An 18331-nucleotide genomic window follows, 5' to 3' on the forward strand; every position below is an offset into this window, starting at 1 on the left:
AATGGAACCGGGAGAGTCGAATTATAGCGCCACGAGCAGTGCTTCGTTTGTTAAAAAAAACATAAGTGCAAATCTCCAAACTTTTTCTTAGGAGGCAGCCACACACTTCCCGAAAGACAGTACCCCCCACATGGACCCCCCACATGGACAATCGGCCTGATTCATCAAGCTAAATTGCACTCGCAAAGGGCAAGATTCTCAGAATCTTGCCTTTTGCGAGTGCAATTTTTGCATTTGGGATTCATCATCCCAAATGCAAAAATCGCTATTTAAGAATTCGCATATTTGCGAGGAATTGGATTTAAGGAATCTCTAATAGAGATTCCTTAAATGCAATTCATCAACCAATTAGAAATTGCGAAATTGCAATATTTGGTCGCAATTTACCACCAAGTCTGACTTGGTGGTAAATTTCGAAAATAGTGTAAAAAGCACTTAAGTGCATTTTTTTCTTTTGCATATTACACACACACATGTCCTTTGGACATGTGTGTGCGCAACACCTGTTCAAATGTGCATTTAAGGGGTGCTACAGGGTGTCCTTTGGACACCCCTGGCACCCTTCAAATCGCTATCTTATTTGCGAGTAGCAAATTGCTAATCGCGAATAAGGAATACTCCCCATTCATTCCTATGGGCCTTTTGGCCCATAGGAATGAATGGGGAGTTTTTCCTTATTTGCGATTAGCAATTTGCTACTCGCAAATAAGGAATGTGTAGGAATCGCTATTTATTTAGCAATTCCTACATGAATACCGTTTTGCGAGTCCTTAATAGCGATTCGCTATGATTCGCTATTAGGGGCTCGCAAAACGGCCCCTTGATGAATCAGGCTGAATGTCTTAGTCAGTAGCTTGGATGCCAGGGGCCCCGGGCAAGCAAGGTAAAGGTCCCCTTTGACTGCTGTAGGACAGCAAAATGCAGAAATTAACACGGTTCAGTGGGCCCCTCAGGGGCCTGGGCCCCGGTGCAATGCACCTGTTGCAGCAATGGAAGCTGCTCCCATGACCTTCAACCTATTGAGGTGGGCAAAGGGACCCTCCTTCCTCAAGAGGTGTTTGGACAGTACTCTGCTCAAGAAAGTTTAGATAAAATGGATAAATAGGGCACTTTACAGCCCAGCTTTTACTTACATTTCTTAACAAGCATTTACAATGCAATGGTCTCGGCATTAGTAAAGGTAGAGCTATTGGCATTGCTCATGACATTTTTCTATTTTTTTTTTAAATCATAAATAAATGGCACTGTCATTTACAATGCCAATAGCTTAATAGCTCGCAAATGCATGACCTATTGCATTTACACCCACACAGAGCCACACACACAAAGCCACCCACACACACAGAGCTACACACACACACACAGCGAGCCACACACACACACAGCGAGCCCCACACACCCAGAGCCCCACACACACCCAGAGCCCCCCACACACCCAGAGCCACACACCCAGGAGAGCAAGCACAGCGAGGGGGCAGGGAAGCAAGAACAGCGAGGGGGCAGAGAAGCAAGCACAGCGAGGGGGCAGGGAAGCAAGCACAGCCAGGGGGCAGGGAAGCAAGCACAGCCAGGGGGCAGGGGAGCAAGCACAGCCAGGGGGCAGGGGAGCAAGCACAGCCAGGGGGCAGGGGAGCAAGCACAGCCAGGGGGCAGGGGAGCAAGCACAGCCAGGGGGCAGGGGAGCAAGCACAACCGGAAAAGAAGAGCTCGCATCAGCATGCTCAGAATAGCCCAGCTGAAACGCTGTTTTCAAACCCACGATCGGTCCTGGTGGGAGGACGCGATCGTAATCACTCAAAGTGTGCCTGGATCTTACAGCTGGGAGGATACACAGGCGTAGGGCAGTCACAGAGAAGCTGCAGCTCGTTCGCCACAGCTTTGTTGTGCACTCAGCAACCCCCACCAGATGAAGCAGCCCGCCGGTCTCTCACCATCTTTAAAAGCCTCCACGGCACAGAGAGTCAGAGTTCCGTCGCCTCGCCCAGCACCGAACACAGTCTTGTGTCTGATACCTGTGAGGGGGGTGCCGTGCCCGACCCCTCTTGCCAGCGGCTGTATAAACATTGGCCGGCTATCGCGCTGGGTCCGCTTCACTTCAGGAGTGCTTCGGGATGCCCATGGTGTTTCCTTTGTTCCGCTGCTCGGAGCTGGTGGTCGCCATCTGACTGTAGTAGCACGTGAAACAGGCTTCCTACAAGCAGAACGTTACACTACAGGAATTACTCTACCTAGGACAAAAGACCAAAAGACAAACGAACAGCACCGGTGGGGGAGAGGGGGAGCGGAATTAAGCAACCTTTGTAACTAAATTCCTAGAGACTGTTTCCTGCATCCAAAGGGGAAACCCACAGCTCAAAACATGAAAAACCTGTAACTGAACAAAGCTTTTGTGGAAAGAGGTGGATACAAATGCGAGCTTTATAGATGTATGATCAGGGTGCATCCTTATTGAAGGTGGGGCATTGGAGGTGCTAAATCCACTAATAAATGTTTTTATTAGCTGGTCGGGTCGGAGGTTCCTGGTCAGCTGTGTCGAGATTCCTTGGTTACAGCAGCGTTGGAGACACAGACACACACATCCAAATCTTTCAGGTGTTACTGTATACCAAGCCCTGCTCACTTCTTACCTCCCTCCCAGAACCTCCCCCCTCCCCCATACACACACACACACCAGGGCATGGAAAATAAATGGAAAAAAATCATGCAAATTTAGACCTGGTGGCTTATACCCTCCCAAAATGAGGCTATCCCCTACCCCCGGCCACATTGTTTTTTAAGACCTCATTAAAGTTTAAAAAGTTGTGAAGAGGTCTTCACTGGTACTGCGGATAGTGTGTCGGGCAGCAGAAGTTAAGATCAGGGATCCTGAGGGTAGACCCCCGTCCCAGGCCTCGCGGACACTCACCGGTGCAGATAATTTGTCTCCAAGACTGAGTGCTGGCGACGGCCGGAAGCAACGAGCAGCCGTTCTCCGGTCATCTCAAAGGGAACCGCATCCACCTGAATTCAGTTTCTTCTCGGGGCTCCCACGGATCCTATGAGCGGGAGGGGCCCAGGGTGGCTGTTTGTTGGATCGGCCGATGGTTTCTCACCAGGGCTTCGTTATCGGCTCAGGATGCAGCGGGTCACGGATCGGCGATCCCATGATGAGTGTGTGGTTCCGCTGCTCGGTTGCCTCCGCCTGCTCCTTGCCAGGCTGCTGCTTATTACCCCCGGGTACGCGTTCTCCAGGGCCCCCTGATCCTCCGGGGCCCTTCCGATTGCGCTGTTCCAGGCTCTGCTGATAAGGGCTCACCGTGTCCCGGCGAGGAGGGAGATCACGGCAGGGATATCAGGCTCAGTTGAGGTAGCGAGTTTCGATCCTGCTGCAGCTGTGGATGTTGCAATCCCAGAGTCCTCACTTTTGGTGAGGGTGGAATGCAGCAGAACGCAGAATCATCGTCACCTCGGCTGAGGCCAGATAACAGTAATAAATGTGCAAGGCGGGCTGGCTCTACACAAACACGCTCGTTGCCACCGCATGGTCACATCCTTTTGGTTTCAATGCCTCGCTTCCTTGCCCCACGCCCTTCCCTCTGTGGGGGAAAAACTAATGCCCCCCCTCACCTCCCCTCCCCGACGCTGAGATCCTGTGCGGGCGGGCTGCAGACACAGCGGGAGGGGGCGGGAACAGCTCTGCAGGAAAACGGCTCACCTTCACTGCGGTGCTGCCTTCAGGCTCGCGGGCGACTCGAGGAGGAGGCTCTCTTCACTTGCAGACTCGGCGGTGGACAGGCAACAATGGCGGCCAAAAGCTTCCGGAATATTTCGAATTCGGGGGCGTGTTTTGCTGTCCTGAGTGACATACGATATCACGAGCTAAAGAACAGCAAAACTTACGCCCCCGAATCCGAAAAAGACAGGGCTTGTTTGGAGTGACTCACTTCTCTTCCAATGGCTGGCCTCTGTTTGGGAAGCCAGCCAATGGAAGCGAACGGAGCTGAGAGGCGGGTCTAAACTGCCCTACTATACAACATAAGATCTCCGGACCGGAAGCTGCTTCGCAGCTTATAGGTCCCTCGACCTAAAAAAAAGAAGTGGGGGATGCTGACGTCACAACAGGAAGTGATGTCACGAAAGGTGGCTTGCAACATCAGACTCATTGCCTCCCCTCGCTCACCCCTCAGATGCAATTGCATCAGAGGAGCCAGCGCGTGAGCAGCGTTCTGTTTTTAAAAAATTTTTTTTTAATTTTTTTCCCACAATACACACATTGTTTTACATATATTATACATTTACCAAATATCTTTAGATTTATGAATCACCATATCTGGTTTGATGACACTACTCACACTTTTCATGACTTCAACAAAATTAAACATAGGAGCAAAAAGTGTTAAATAATAAAAAAAAAAAAATTTAAATCATGAAATACATTTTCACAGTATATACCTAGAATTATGTTTACTGGTACCTATATTTCCTATTACATTTCACCTACACATAAGTTCCCTACATTGCCATAGTCTCTTTCCATTTTGCAAGTTAGTTTTAAACCTAGCCTTCTTCCCCTTTTCCCCTTTCATGCATAAATTGCCTTCTCAAGATTGTACATGCCTAGTAAATTTGACAGCCAAGTTTGCATAGCCGGCGGGGTCTTATCCAACCACGCTCTGGCTATTGTCAGCCTCAATACTGCAGTGGCAATAAACAAAAACTCCTTATAAATAAGATCTCCCCCCGCATCCCTCCCCATCAAAATTAACAAAGGGGTCAGCTGTGCTCGTACTCTTAAGGTGGTGACCATAAAATCTTCTACATTTTTAATCAAAGTGTGCAGCTGAGGGCAAGTAGCAAACATATGAATGATATCTGCATCTACTGCATTGCATCGAGGGCAGGTGGTACCGGTGGAGCCTCCCCATTTAGCTATTCTAGCTGGAGTATGGTACAATGAGAACAGAGTCTAATAATGCTGAGATTGCAGGGTACCAGAGCATAAGATGGTACGACCCAAGTCCACTTACTACTAACTTTATTCATATCATCGGTCTTCCCTTTTGCAAGGCTTGCATAGATGGATCTGATCGTACAATCCTCTCCTAATTTTATCTTCTCCAGTATTTCATTACGGCCGAAGCCCGCGGCTCCACCCCGCTTATTACTAAAAAAACTCCTTATCTGCAAAAATTTAAAGAAGTCCCTTGTTTCAATACCATACTTATGGGTAAGATCTGCAAATTGAACAATCCCCTCGTCATTCATTAGATCCCCAATCTGTATTAACCCTTTTTGTGCCCAACCAGCCATTGTTGTCAGCAAAGACTTCCGCCGGGAAGGCTTTATTCTTATATAGTCGGATATACCTATTGTATCTTCCTAAGTCCGCCTTTTTTAAAGAGCATTCCATATCTTAACTGCTGCCTCTACATGCTTGAATCTTGTCCTTTTGTAGTACCCAAACTCTACTCTATTTAAGAAACAGTTTTCTGCATCCGGCCCCAGTACTGCAGAATAGACTTCCGTAGACATGGTCGTAACTCTTTGCTCTAGTCCCCCGCCCCCAATTAATCCCTGCATATACTGTAATGCCGCAGACATTTGATACAACCTAAAATCAGGGGACCCCCAGTCCCCTCTCTCTCTCGGAAGAGACATATACCGATATCCTCGCCGGGTCTTCCCGTGCGCCCAAATAAATCTGTTCAATACATTCTCCAACAAATTGAACCATTTAACTTCAAAAACCAAGGGAATAGTTCTATAAAGGTAAAGAAATTTGGGCAGAATCAGCATTTTTATCACATTAGTACAGCCCATCAGGGAGAGGTGTAGATTGTTCATCCTCTCCAAATCGCTCTTTACCTTAGAGATTAATGGAGTCATATTACTCTCAACCACTACTCCCAGGTCCGCCGATAGTGAGACCCCTAAATATACTGCGGAGCTAACCACTCTGTTGTCATCACAGCTAGCATGTATATTCTTTATAATTTGTGTTTTGGATCTATTCAAACTATAGCCGGATATCTGTCCAAACACCAGGGCCTCTGCTTCTACCTCTTTTATAGCTAATGTAGGGTTCGATGTTAGGATCGCTACGTCATCCGCGTAAGCTAGGGTCTTCACGATACAGTTATTTACCCTCATTGGTGGTATCTCGGGGTTTGTTTAAATCGCCGCAATAGCGGTTCAAGATATAACGCAAAAAGACGGGGCGAGGAAGGACACCCCTGTCTGGTCCCCCTAGCAATTTTTACTGCAGCTGACAGCCCTCCATTAACTCTAATTCTGGCAGTTGGGGTGCTATAGAGGGCCTGTATAGCTTTTATAAACATCTCCCCAATCCCACACCACCTCATAACATCCCAGAGATAGCCCCAGGAGACCCTGTCAAACGCCTTCTCAGCGTCTAGAAACAGTGCTGCGACAGGGTCCCCTAAGACACCTGCAGAGTCGAAGATGGTAATTACACTCCTAACATGTTGTGTTGTCCCTTTACTGGGTATAAACCTGTGCTGTGTGGAGGTTACCAGTTGCTCAATAATCCCTGCCAATCTTTTTGCCAGCATTTTAGAGTACATTTTTACATCTGAATTCATCAGTGTAATAGGTCTATATGATCCTGGTGTTTCTGGTGGTTTCCCTTTTTTAAAAATTACGATTATGTCAGCTCCGCCCCAGGATTCCGGAGTGGATTCCCCTGATTGCGCTTGCAGCATTATGTAGAACATATCTGCCAAAAGTGCATCTCTAAATACTTGGTAGAATTCGAGCGGGATCTGATCCGGCCCTGCTGCTTTCCCTGCTGGTAGACTCTCAAGGGCATTCTTTAATTCTTCCATCTGAAAAGGACCCTCCAATATCTCCCTATCTTCTTCGGACAGTGTCGGTGGTGAAATATTCATACGATAGTTTCCAATATTTACCGAACTCCCTGTTTCCTCTGGGGTGTATAAGTCTGAATAAAACCTCCTAAAGACCTCCCTTATTAAATTAGGATCCGCAACCAAATTCCCCTGTCCATCCCTTATTTCTTTTATTGCCGCTGCAGCTGTTCTCTGCCTAGTTCTAATTGCTAATACTTGCCCTACTCTCTCACTAAATTCATACGTTCTTTCCTTTTTCGTTAAATAATTATCTGCTGCTTTCCTAGCCAAGCCTTCAGTGGCTTCGGCTTTCAACGCTACAATTTTAAATAAATATTCTTCTAGGGGTAGGTTCCGTACAATCGCCCTACTCAAATTATCTTCCTCACTTAGTAATTTTTGTGCTATCTGATCTCTCTTATCCCTTTCCCTCTTCTGCCTTGCTAGGACAAAACTCATTGTTTCTCCCCTTACTCCGGCCTTAAAGGTGTCCCAGACCACCCCTGGAGATGCTGTCCCTCTATTGATATCCCAGAAGCATTGAATCCATAATGACATATGCCCCCTATATGCAGCATCCTTTAACAGAGGTCTCTCGAAAGACCATTGCGAGGGTGCTCTCTGTGCTTGAGTGATTTTTAGCGTAAGACAGGAAGTAATCCAGTCTGACCAATACTTTATGTGGGGCGGAGAAGAAAGTACTCCCATCCAGATGTGGGTGTATCTTCACCCATGGATCAACCAAGATATTATGAGAGACCATAGCAGCTAATGCCTTGTACACCTTCTTCTTCCTTCCCCGATATACCCCCCCTTCCTGTGCAAATGAACTCTCTGGGTCATGTATGTTAAAATCCCCACAGCACACTATGGGCTCGGGCCACTGAGCAAGCTCAATATCAAGGAATTGAAACACATCTGGGTCATCTTCTGTGGATCCATAGATTGTGGCGAGAGTTAATGTCTGCCCCCGAAAATTTATTTCCAAGATCACCCACCTGCCCCATTTATCTTGCTTCTTCCTCTCTATAATCACATCTCTGTGCTTACCCAGAACTGCTACCCCTCTGGTCCTGGTATCCTGTTTAGTACTTGCTAGGACAGTGAACCCTAGTTGCTCCAGGAGGTACATCTTACTCCCTTTTATATGAGTCTCTTGGAGACAAATTAAATCCGAGCGCAGGGTTTTAAGATACACCGCCACTTTCATCCTCTTGTTTATGTCATTCAGACCACATACATTAGTTGATGCTATCCTACACGCCATAGCAGTTCCGTTGGAGAATGTGGCCAGTTAGACAAATACTTTTTAAATTCATCAACCAGTTTATAGGCATACCGTATTCTCTAAGTGAGTAACAATGTGTTAATACATATAGTGACAAAAAATACATTAGTGCTGTTTTTTCCCTCCCCCCTCCCCTGAGCCCTCCCCCCCCCTTTCCTACCTCTGTCCCCTCCCTCTTACAGGCAAATAGGTCAAAGACCTATGTGTGTCCGCATTAGGTTGTGCTAGTCGCATCCCTCTCCCACTTTTACTTTATATGTGTGTTGTGCTGCCCATTACCCTTTTAACCACATACCTGAATTCTACAGATAATATTTTGTGTGAGTACCCATGCCATTCTCGGTTAACCACCCTTCTGCTTTTCCATTTCTTCCAAGAATATCTGAGCTTTGGTTTCGGATGAAAACATCCAGGGTTTCCCCCTCACGATCACTTTGAGCCTGGCAGGAAATAAAAGATATGCCTCCATGCCAAGGGCCTGGAAAAGAGAAATCATCTGCCTTAACTTCCATCTCATCTCTATGGTGACATGACAAAAATCAGGCCTGGCGAAGAAGGTAATGCCTTCAAATGACCTCCTATTATCTGGCCTTGCCTTGCTGATGATCTCTTCTCTAAGCAGAAAGTTCCCTAGATTCACTAATATCGCCCTTGGGTGATTCCCCTGACCATCGCTCCCTGTGCCCCGGGCTTTCTTCAATATGAAGGGGAACCTATGTGCTCTCTGTATCTCCCTTTCCCACTGCCACTGAGACTCTGGGAAGGCCCCCTTCAATAAGTTAATCACGAATTGCCTGACATCCTGCCCTTCTGACCCTTCTGCCACACCCAGCAGCCTAACATTATTCCTCCTCTGTCTGTTTTCAAAATCCTCCATTTTCCAGCGCATATCCTCCGCCATTTTCTCCTGCTCTGATTTAAATGTTTGCCAGCTCCCTACGTCGTCCTCCAGTCTTCCAGTGTGCTCCTCCACCTCTGTTACTCGGTCCGCCATTTCATCGTACAGTTTATTGACTTTTCTCAGAGTGTTCTGGATTTTCTTCGAAGCCTGTCTTGCTCTTCGACTTTCTGCCCTGGCCTCCCCTTGCATCTGTTTGAGAGTACCAAATAAAATGTCAAAGGGGTCCCGTTTGGAGGGCGGGGTCCGTCTGTGACACTCCCAGCACTCCCAGCACCCCCAGCACCAGCATCAGCATCAGCACCAGCATTAACGATATCATCCTCCTGATATACCTGCGAGGTCGCAGAGTAATCCCATAATAGTCATTTCTTGGTGTGCTCCGGAGATCCAGATGCCTGTCTCCTTGATTTCCTGCGTCTTTTCTTCATCGTAGATTCTTTTCCTGAGGTACTGGAGCCTGTCCCAGTTACTCCCTCACCGTCCACCTCTGAGCTAATATCGGAATATAATGCTGATTCAGAGTCCTCATTTACAGAATAAAACTCTGCTTCTACAGAGGCACAGTCCCCTCCACCCATAGTCTGCCTGCTCGTTCCTGCTTCCGGATTATCTTTATCTGCTAAGCTGGCCCTGCTGCCCCAGGTGCCGTCCAACTGCCTTGAGGCAATCATTTCCTCTTCGACTAAGAGTAGGGCCCCCAGCATGTCAGAGGTCGTGTCCCCCATACCTGTGCCTGTGTTTAAAGGTCTCTCGAGCTCCCCTTTATTTCCCTCTTTAACCCCGTTCAATGGCTCACCTCCCTCGTATGCTTTGCCAGCTGCTTGTGTCTCCATGATGGTGCTATGTTCTTGGCTCCGTGCCGGAGCCGGCCGTTGCTCAGCAACCAGACTCTCAGTGTTTCCTGCGTCTATTGCGTCCTCGAGGACGTTACCTGAAGTCGGAGCCGCTGGGTCGTTTGTTTCCTGTAGAGGATCGGGTTGCTCTGGATTTTTGCCGCGAGGACCTCTACCAGGGTAGGTTGCCTCATAGCAGAGTCTCGATTCTTGCCCTCCCCTTTCCTGGGGGTAGCCCTGGTTAGGTTACGATCCTCCGCTTGTTGCCCATTCAGATTTTTCGCCGCCGTGCTTAGTTTCCACCGTGTCTCTCCTCTTTTTCCTTTCTCCAACAGAGGAGGGGGGAGTGTTTTCCTTATCGCCCCGGTGCTCTTCCTGGTGGGGGTATCTACTTTAACATTAACAGCCGGTCCTGTTTTCACTGCTGGGGGATCTGTCGCCTTTTTGCCTTTCTCGCTCCCCTTCTCCTGATTCCCGGCCCGGGAGGGTGCTTTCGGTGCCATGGTCCGCCTGTTGTATAGTCTCGCAGCCCTGCCCTTTATCCAAGCCCAGGCCAGTCCTATCAGATATACTTGTTTTTTAAAGTATTTGTAATCGGAGGTTCCTCTAAGCCACCAGTGCACCAACTCCATCAAGGGTAGTCTCTGGGCAGCACCGCGTCCTATTCATTCATCATAGCGTTTGTGCGGGAGAGGGATTGTATGCGACCTCTCAGCACAACGCTGCAGCGGCCATCTTGCCCCTCCTGGAACACCGCGTGAGCAGCGTTCTGAATGGGCTCCGATCTCGCCCCAGAGAGGCCAAAGAGTGAATGTGTGGCTCCATTTGCTCCATTTATTGAGCTCCCAGTAAAATAAGTGGGGGGACGCCGTCCACCCGCGTGGTACCCAGACTCGAGCCCTGACGGGCACTACAGGTCACAGCATGCATAGTGCAGCAGGTTTACACACCAGGGCTGGCTAAAAGCTGATTTCATGACCCGGGCGAGCTGACAGCAAGTGCTGTTTATAGAGAGAGCCGCTAAACACATTCAACCCTCTGGGCCATAATATGTGTCAGGCCCAACTGAACTACAGGACCAGGAAAGCAACATTCTTTGAAGCATTGTGAAATCAGTATCAGGCTTATCATTCTATGTCCTGATGATGACCCCAGCATCTCGCGTATGGGATCGAAACGTTGTCGACTCCTTGATGCCTTGACACTATTATATGTATTATTGTATTGTGCTATGGTATCCTTCTTCGTATGTGCTTGATAATTCACTGATCCTTTTTCAAGTGCCCAGAAATGCTTGAGACTTTCTTGTTTTAATTCTTGAAGGGTTTTTGTTTCCACTGTATTGTTCTGTTTTCTTTGAATTTATAAAACATTAAATAATTGTTGTCCGGAGGGACAATACATTATAGATCTCATTGTATTTCTATGCTATTTTTTTCACTTTTATCCTTCCTTTGGGGGTCCACTGTCCATATACAATGCAGTTTTACATGGGGTGGGTTTTGTGGTCCAAGCAGGCCACATCTCAATTGTCATGTTGCTCAGTTAGGCCCAGGAAGAAACATTGGCATTTTACAGGTACACGTTTCTTAAGTTGCCTTCTCTTCCACACAATGACTTTTGACACACATTTGCATGAATGACAGTGCAGGATTCGTTTCTCTGAAATCACACTGCTTACAATTCCAAGTCGTAAGTACACTATCTTAACACCTTGAACACTTTGTACAAGGCCTCGACACACATTGTGCAAATGTTATCATTTGTTTTGCCCATGAGGCGACATTGCTATCAAAGAGACAATAAACAATGTCAGCTCAGCTGGAGCATCGACATGGAAGCATGAACACTGTTGTTATAAATAACACGCACTTCCATGCTCAATGAAGAGGAGCACTCTACTGTCATTGCGAGGTCATCACTGTGCCGAAGCTTCAGCTCAGCTGGTTTCTGTTCACCCCTCTCTCTGCGAGGAGGGATGAGCAACTTGTGAGCAAGACGGAGACCTACATACCTTGCCACCAGGTAAGGTAAGGGATAGATCACTCATTAGGGGATTCTTAGCAGAACACCCGCCCTGGGGAACTAGGTTAGGGGACTCATGGTAGGAGTACACTATACACAGTACTTATATGCCAGCATAACTACACTTTTTTAGTATGATGATGGAATTGTTTATTCTGTTCACTGTCCTGATTTTGCTGATCACTTTTATCTACTTTTCTCTATTGATCATTGCAGTGCAGATATGTTGTACAAGACTCACAATGGTTCAATAAATATTGAAGATGCCCCCTTTGTGTATTTCTTGTGTATCTCCCTCCGAGAGCTCGAGTGACTGAGCAAAAAGGTTCTAGATCTGTTACCACCATTCCTGGGGGAATCAGGGTTGTCATGTTCTGAGGTTGCCAAAACCAATTGTCACCTTATCAGGGATAGGGGTACTTATGGTGGCGCCATGAACTAACTGGTCTCTAGGCCAACATATCCTGAGGGGGTGCAGAGAATCAGTCAGGCACCATCCCAACATTTATGTCTAACAAATGCAGAGTTCCTACTGAAAATTGGAAACCACAAGACACACTGATCTGGTAAAATACTTTTTAGAACTCAAGTGTGAAAATCCCCCATTGATTTGTTGCATTGCAGGGGTACAAATGCTCTATACAGCTGGGCAGTCACTCCAGAATGACGCTTCAGGGGACTTGTTGTAGCCCAGGACCATAGCGATGCAATTTATTTCCATCTTCCTGGTCCTTTGGCTCAGTGGACAAATGCATGCACTCCAAGGATATGTGTTTGACCTCACAGATAATGGTTTGAATCCCGGTGTCTCAGCCTTTCTTACTCCTGAGCTTGATAACACAAGTACGATTGAGTTAGGTAACAACAAGCATCTATTATTTCAGTGGCAAGATACTATGCAGGGTGACGATGTGCTTTACAGATACACAGGTTATGTTATGTTATAGGAAATGGCTGGTCAAGGATGAAGTAAATGACTAGCGAAATATAGGTGATGAGTTAAGAGGTCGTCTGAGGGTAGTTTGTTTTAGGAATTGTGACTGTGAGTGACATGGGAGAGTAGGGCCCATCTGTGTCAAACTCCTGCAGAACATACACATTCACTGTAGAGAGCCGCCCACCACCTCTTATTTACATATGCGCCCGGGGCAAAATCCCAAAATGCATGGACACTTTATGTCCACGGAGACTCTTCCTTTCATCTGAGACTTCAGCATATACTATTTTGGGTCTGAGTTCCAGCCCATCCACAGAGGGAGCGACATGGATGCCAAAACAGGAAGTGATTGAGCAAATACTTCCTGTAACGTTGAGTTATGTGGAGCTGAGCCCCTTCCTAGATGCCTTGTATGGCGAATCCCTTTTTCCAAAGATCTAAAGAGGTAGCTGTCGCTGAGCCGCATGAACTGTGCTGCTGTTCCCTTGGGATAGAGTGGTTCTCTGCCTTTGTAACTCCCTCTAGTTGTAGTAGATGAGAGTGTGGGTGGATTTAGCCTGGGCATAGTGTGGCCTACAGGAGAGGATTCTAGTTGTTTGCATCTGCTGATCACACCCTGCAGGGGGTAAGGACAGGTCAGTGCTTTCCCATGGTGCAGGCTGAATGCAGTGGAGAGAGTTTACTTTTTTAAATTTAACATTCTTCTACCGTACTCCACTGTAACACGAATAATATAGATGCAACATTAGAGGAACTCACAGGACCCCATGATCTGGCATAGTAAATATGGAAGAGAAACTTTGAATTAGACAAAGGAACGTTTTGATAAGTAGATAGCCATGGGGTTGAGTGAACTTCATCATATTGGTCCACTCAGGGTGAGGGTAGCTAGTGCGGAGGAGCGAAGTCATAAGATTAGCCAGGATGTATTCAGAAGAGATGGGTCTGCAGTATGTTTGCGAAGGAGAGAAGGGTGGGTTAAGTTCTCAGAAGCGTGGGGAGAGAGTTACATAACTTTGAAGCAATCCCTGTTCAACCCTTGAAATTTTCTAGATTTAAGAGTTCCAAGCAGGAAAGAGTCTTTGCCCCTCATGCTACACCTGCCTTTGGAAACAGGCTGCAGTTTGGTCAGATAAGGAGGGTTTTTCTGGTGGACAGCTTTATAATCCAGGCAGCATACTTTAAATTTGGCCCTATCTGTCTAGCGGAAGCCAGTGTAGGTCTTTCATGATTGGTAAAAGGTGGTTGACGTCGCTCCCAGCTGATACGAGTCCAGCTGTCGCAAGAGATACAGCATACAGAGGAACCAAGCATAATTCAGGGATACCCGCAAAGACGGCGTGGAGTTGCCAGAATTCAGAGGAGAAAGGACCAGCACATGAGATGAGAACTTCCATTGGGTGATCAACATGATCTTTTTGAGGAATTGGAAGTAGAAGTTAGCAGACTTGATTACCGTGTTTGTGTGAGAGCATAGCGATACGGTGTTCTCAAGAAGTCACAATATCACCCTAGCACGATATGTCCATATATCGACTACCACAATATTGTGGAGGTAAGTTTCAGAAAGGACTTACCTTGTATTGGGAATCGAACAGGAGCGATGCGCTCATCTGCCCCTCACAGCAACAAACGCCAAGCTCGCCCAGTAGACGTCTGTGGACCAATAGAGGAAAGAGAAATAGGAAAAGAGAATAAATAGAAAGTTTGGATCTCACTCTCTGACTTGTTACTCTTCTGTATACTGAATTCTGCTTCCAAATGGATATCTAAAGACATAGATAACTTTAGTAATATAGCCTTATAGCCCACCGTAGAGGGCTAAACCGGCTATTAAAAGCCCTCTCCAGTGTTAAAGGCCCCGAGCCGAAGGCGAGGGCCTTTAACAAGGGAGAGAGAATTTAATAGCGGTATAGCCCATCTACGAAGGGCTATAAGGCTATTAGAACATTCTGTCACTAGAGGACAGAATGTTCTAACAAAAAAAACAAAGCCTTTTGGGAGCGTGAGGGGATTGGAATCCCTGAAGCCTTTGTTTACAGCCAGAGCTGTGAACAAAGAAACATTGGAATGTTGGAGCTGCAGGCTTATACCAGCCATTATAGGCCCAGAGCACTCCATTGTTTTCAATGGAGCTCCCAACATTCCAATGTTCTAATATAGCCTTATAGCCCGCCGTAGCGGGCTATACCGGCTATTAAAGGCCAGCTGAATCGTTAAAGGCCCGAGCCGAAGGCGAGGGACTTTAACGAGACATTGGGACTTTAATAGCCAGTATAGCCCTGCTACGAAGGGCTATAAGGCTATTGGAACATTCTGCCACTAGAGGGCAGAATGTTCTAACAAATTAAACAAAGGGTTCTCGAAGCTCGAGGGGATATAAATCTCCTCAAGCTTCGAGAAGCCTTTGTAGAACATTGGAATGTTGCTCTGCGGGCCTTTACCGGCCCGTGGAAGCAGGGAGCACTCCATTGTCTGCAATGGAGCTCCCAACATTCCAATGTTCTAATCTGTTGTATAAAACAGGACATTTAACCTAAGAGTACATATGATACACCTGAAGGTTGTCTCTGTGTAACCCACCCTTTGTGTTCTTGAAAGAAAGCTGATGTTTCTGAAACTGAAGTATAACAAGACTCACTCCACTTGAATCTTAAACTCCACTCCTTCTCTATTGAAAAGGTAAACACCGCCAGCTGCTAGAAAGCACACTCTAGAGAGATTTGAATTAGTTCCTATCTATTCTATACAAGCATCTTGCACATTATCATAATAATCACAGTTCTTTGTGTGATAATTCATCCTGTTCCTTCACAAGAAAAAAAACCTAGAGTTCTTGTGCCTCAATCACTCAGAGTCCGAACCAATACTCACATTTCCAAATGTTTTTTCTCTCAATACATCTTAATTTCTGAAGACCTCTCTGAAATACAAAATTGACCTCCAATAGTTCTCCAATCGTTAAAGACACAAATCCAGTCTCAAAGCTATAGCTGCAGCAACATTTTTACATGGTTGCGTAGGAAGGACGCTGGGGAATACAAGGAAAGTTACACCAGGTGAACCAAGATGGCCGCCCCCATCTCCAAACAACATAACATTTCAAGGGTTCCTGGGAACTGTAGTTTTCTTGTCAGGCGCTGCCGCACAGTGAATGACACAGGAATCTGAGAGGCAACAAGGGTAATACATTACACAATAACGGCAAAATTGCCAGACAAAGCAAATGAAACGAGAGGTTGGTATTTAATAATTATGTCCTTTATTTCACGTTCCATGAACAACTGGGAATACAGTCAACGCGTTTCGCCCGTATCTGGGCTTCTTCAGGGAAGGACCTTCTTTACAGGAGCGAAGACCTTCGCCAGGTGATGCTGGCAGCCAATGACCACTGCCAGCCTTTCCTTCCTTGGAAAGACCTCAGCACCAGCAGGTTTGAGGCCTTACACCACAGCACCCGCTGAATCTTGACTGGTAAGCCATGCACCCTGACAGTAAGTTCTGTTACTATGTTATGTTATTAAATCTTGTTATTGCACATGTTCATCACTGGTTTCTTGGAATAGAGTTCATAAATCTGTGTGAATGAATACAAGCAGAGTGGAAACCACTGAGCCGAGGAGTCTCAGCAGCAGTAGGCTTGTTTGAACAGCCAGGTTTTCAAGTTTTTTCTAAAGATCTTCAATTTTGTTTTTGCGCATAAGTGATCTGGGAAAGAATTCCATTGAGCAGGTGCTTGCACAGAGAAGCAGCAACCTCCTGGTCTTTGTCTGGCATATCTAAGTATTATTAAGTAACTTACTGAGGATTCTTATAAAGCAAGAGTGAGCACATATGTGTTTGTATTTATATAGCGCACTTCTACCCAGAGGTCTCGTAGCGCTGTATTCATACCGCAGTTGACCCCTTCCTGGCTTTCCTGTGAGATGTCCACTCCTGGGCACCCCCAAGGTGAAGCCAGGCATCCAAGCGCTGCTGGGGCCGTTGTGGAGATTAAGCAAGCTATTGCCCAGAGTCACAGAGTGGGACCCATGAATAGACTAGGCACCGAGGCGAGAATTATCAGGTCCGGGGAGATTGAGTCCAAGAGCCGCCGAGGCGGGAATTGAACCCGGGTCCCGGGCCAGACCTCTGCATCAGGGTCTGCCGCTCTAACCATTGAGCCACGCTTCTCCACAAGTACATATCAAGTAATTCGCTTAGCTACAAATACTTGTGCCTTTCCATGTAGAGACGTGAAAGTTAAGCAACAAGTTCTAAACTGCATCCTTTGCTTAAGTGGAGACCAGTGAAGCTGCTTCAACATGGATGTCACATGGATCTCTTAGGCACTTTTGAAAAGTACTCGTGCTGCCACATTACCCACCCTTTATAGTCTGTGTAAGACATTACTGGGAAGTCCCAAATATGCAGAGTTTGCATAATTTAGCCTAAATCCCATAGGAACTGTCCTTAGCATTTTTAGAGCTTCTGCAGGTAAGGCCACAGAATCAACCTGAGGTTTCATATAGAGGTTGTTGTATTTTTATCACACCTAGACTTACCACAGAGTCCCTCAGTATAGGAAGATAACCTATTTCCGATGGGCAAAATGGATGAGTCCAGTAATGTAGAAGTAACATTTTAAAGCATCAAAGTTACAGCATCTGTTAGGACTCTGGGCACCGCATTGTTCCACAAGGAAATAGCAGGTAATAGCATCTTACACACCAGAAATCACCATTCAAGTAAGCTCAAATGGAGCATTCCTGACAGAGAGCTCCTTGGAGCCTAACATAATTGCAGCACAACAGCTAGTTATGAAAAAGAAAGCCTTGTTATTGAGAAGAGATTTAAAAAGAGAGAGTATTCCAATAAAGTTCTAAGGGAAGCAAAGAGAACAAGCATTAGCATAGCCAATAGGTCTCGTGTCTGGGACCTTATAAGTGTTTAGCAACGCAACAGTTGATGTTGTTGCACCAGGGATATTGTGCTGCATAACTAAATACTTATAAGGTCCCAAATGCGAGACCTATTGGCCATGCCAATGCTTGTTCCTCTTGGCTTTTATATGGACACTGGATTTGTTTGCACAATTTATTGTAAAGCTAAAGCTGGTGCGTATGACTAGCTCGCACACAAAGTGTAAATAACCTGAGTGTATTTCACACGTTGATTTATTTCGAATTTATTGAAGACTAAGAAAAAAGCTGACGCTCATCTATCAAGCACTGGCGTTGCCAATAGGTCTCGCAGTAGGAAAGTTGGAGCTATTACAATTGCAAATAACAATGCCTTTTATTTTTGTTTTCATTTTAAAAACATAAAGGGCTTTGTCATTTACAAAACCAATAGCTCCAACTTTCCTACTGCGAGACCTATTGTGCACTGCACAGTGTGGATGTGATTGGCGTTGTGTGTGTGAGTGGTGTTGCGTTGCGTGAGTGGCGTTGCGTTGCGTGAGTGGCGTTGCGTGAGTGGCGTTGCGTGAGTGACGTTGCGTGAGTGGCATGGCGTGAG

The sequence above is a fragment of the Lissotriton helveticus genome, chromosome 12, assembly GCF_964261635.1.
Source record: "Lissotriton helveticus chromosome 12, aLisHel1.1, whole genome shotgun sequence".
NCBI lineage: Eukaryota > Metazoa > Chordata > Amphibia > Caudata > Salamandridae > Lissotriton > Lissotriton helveticus.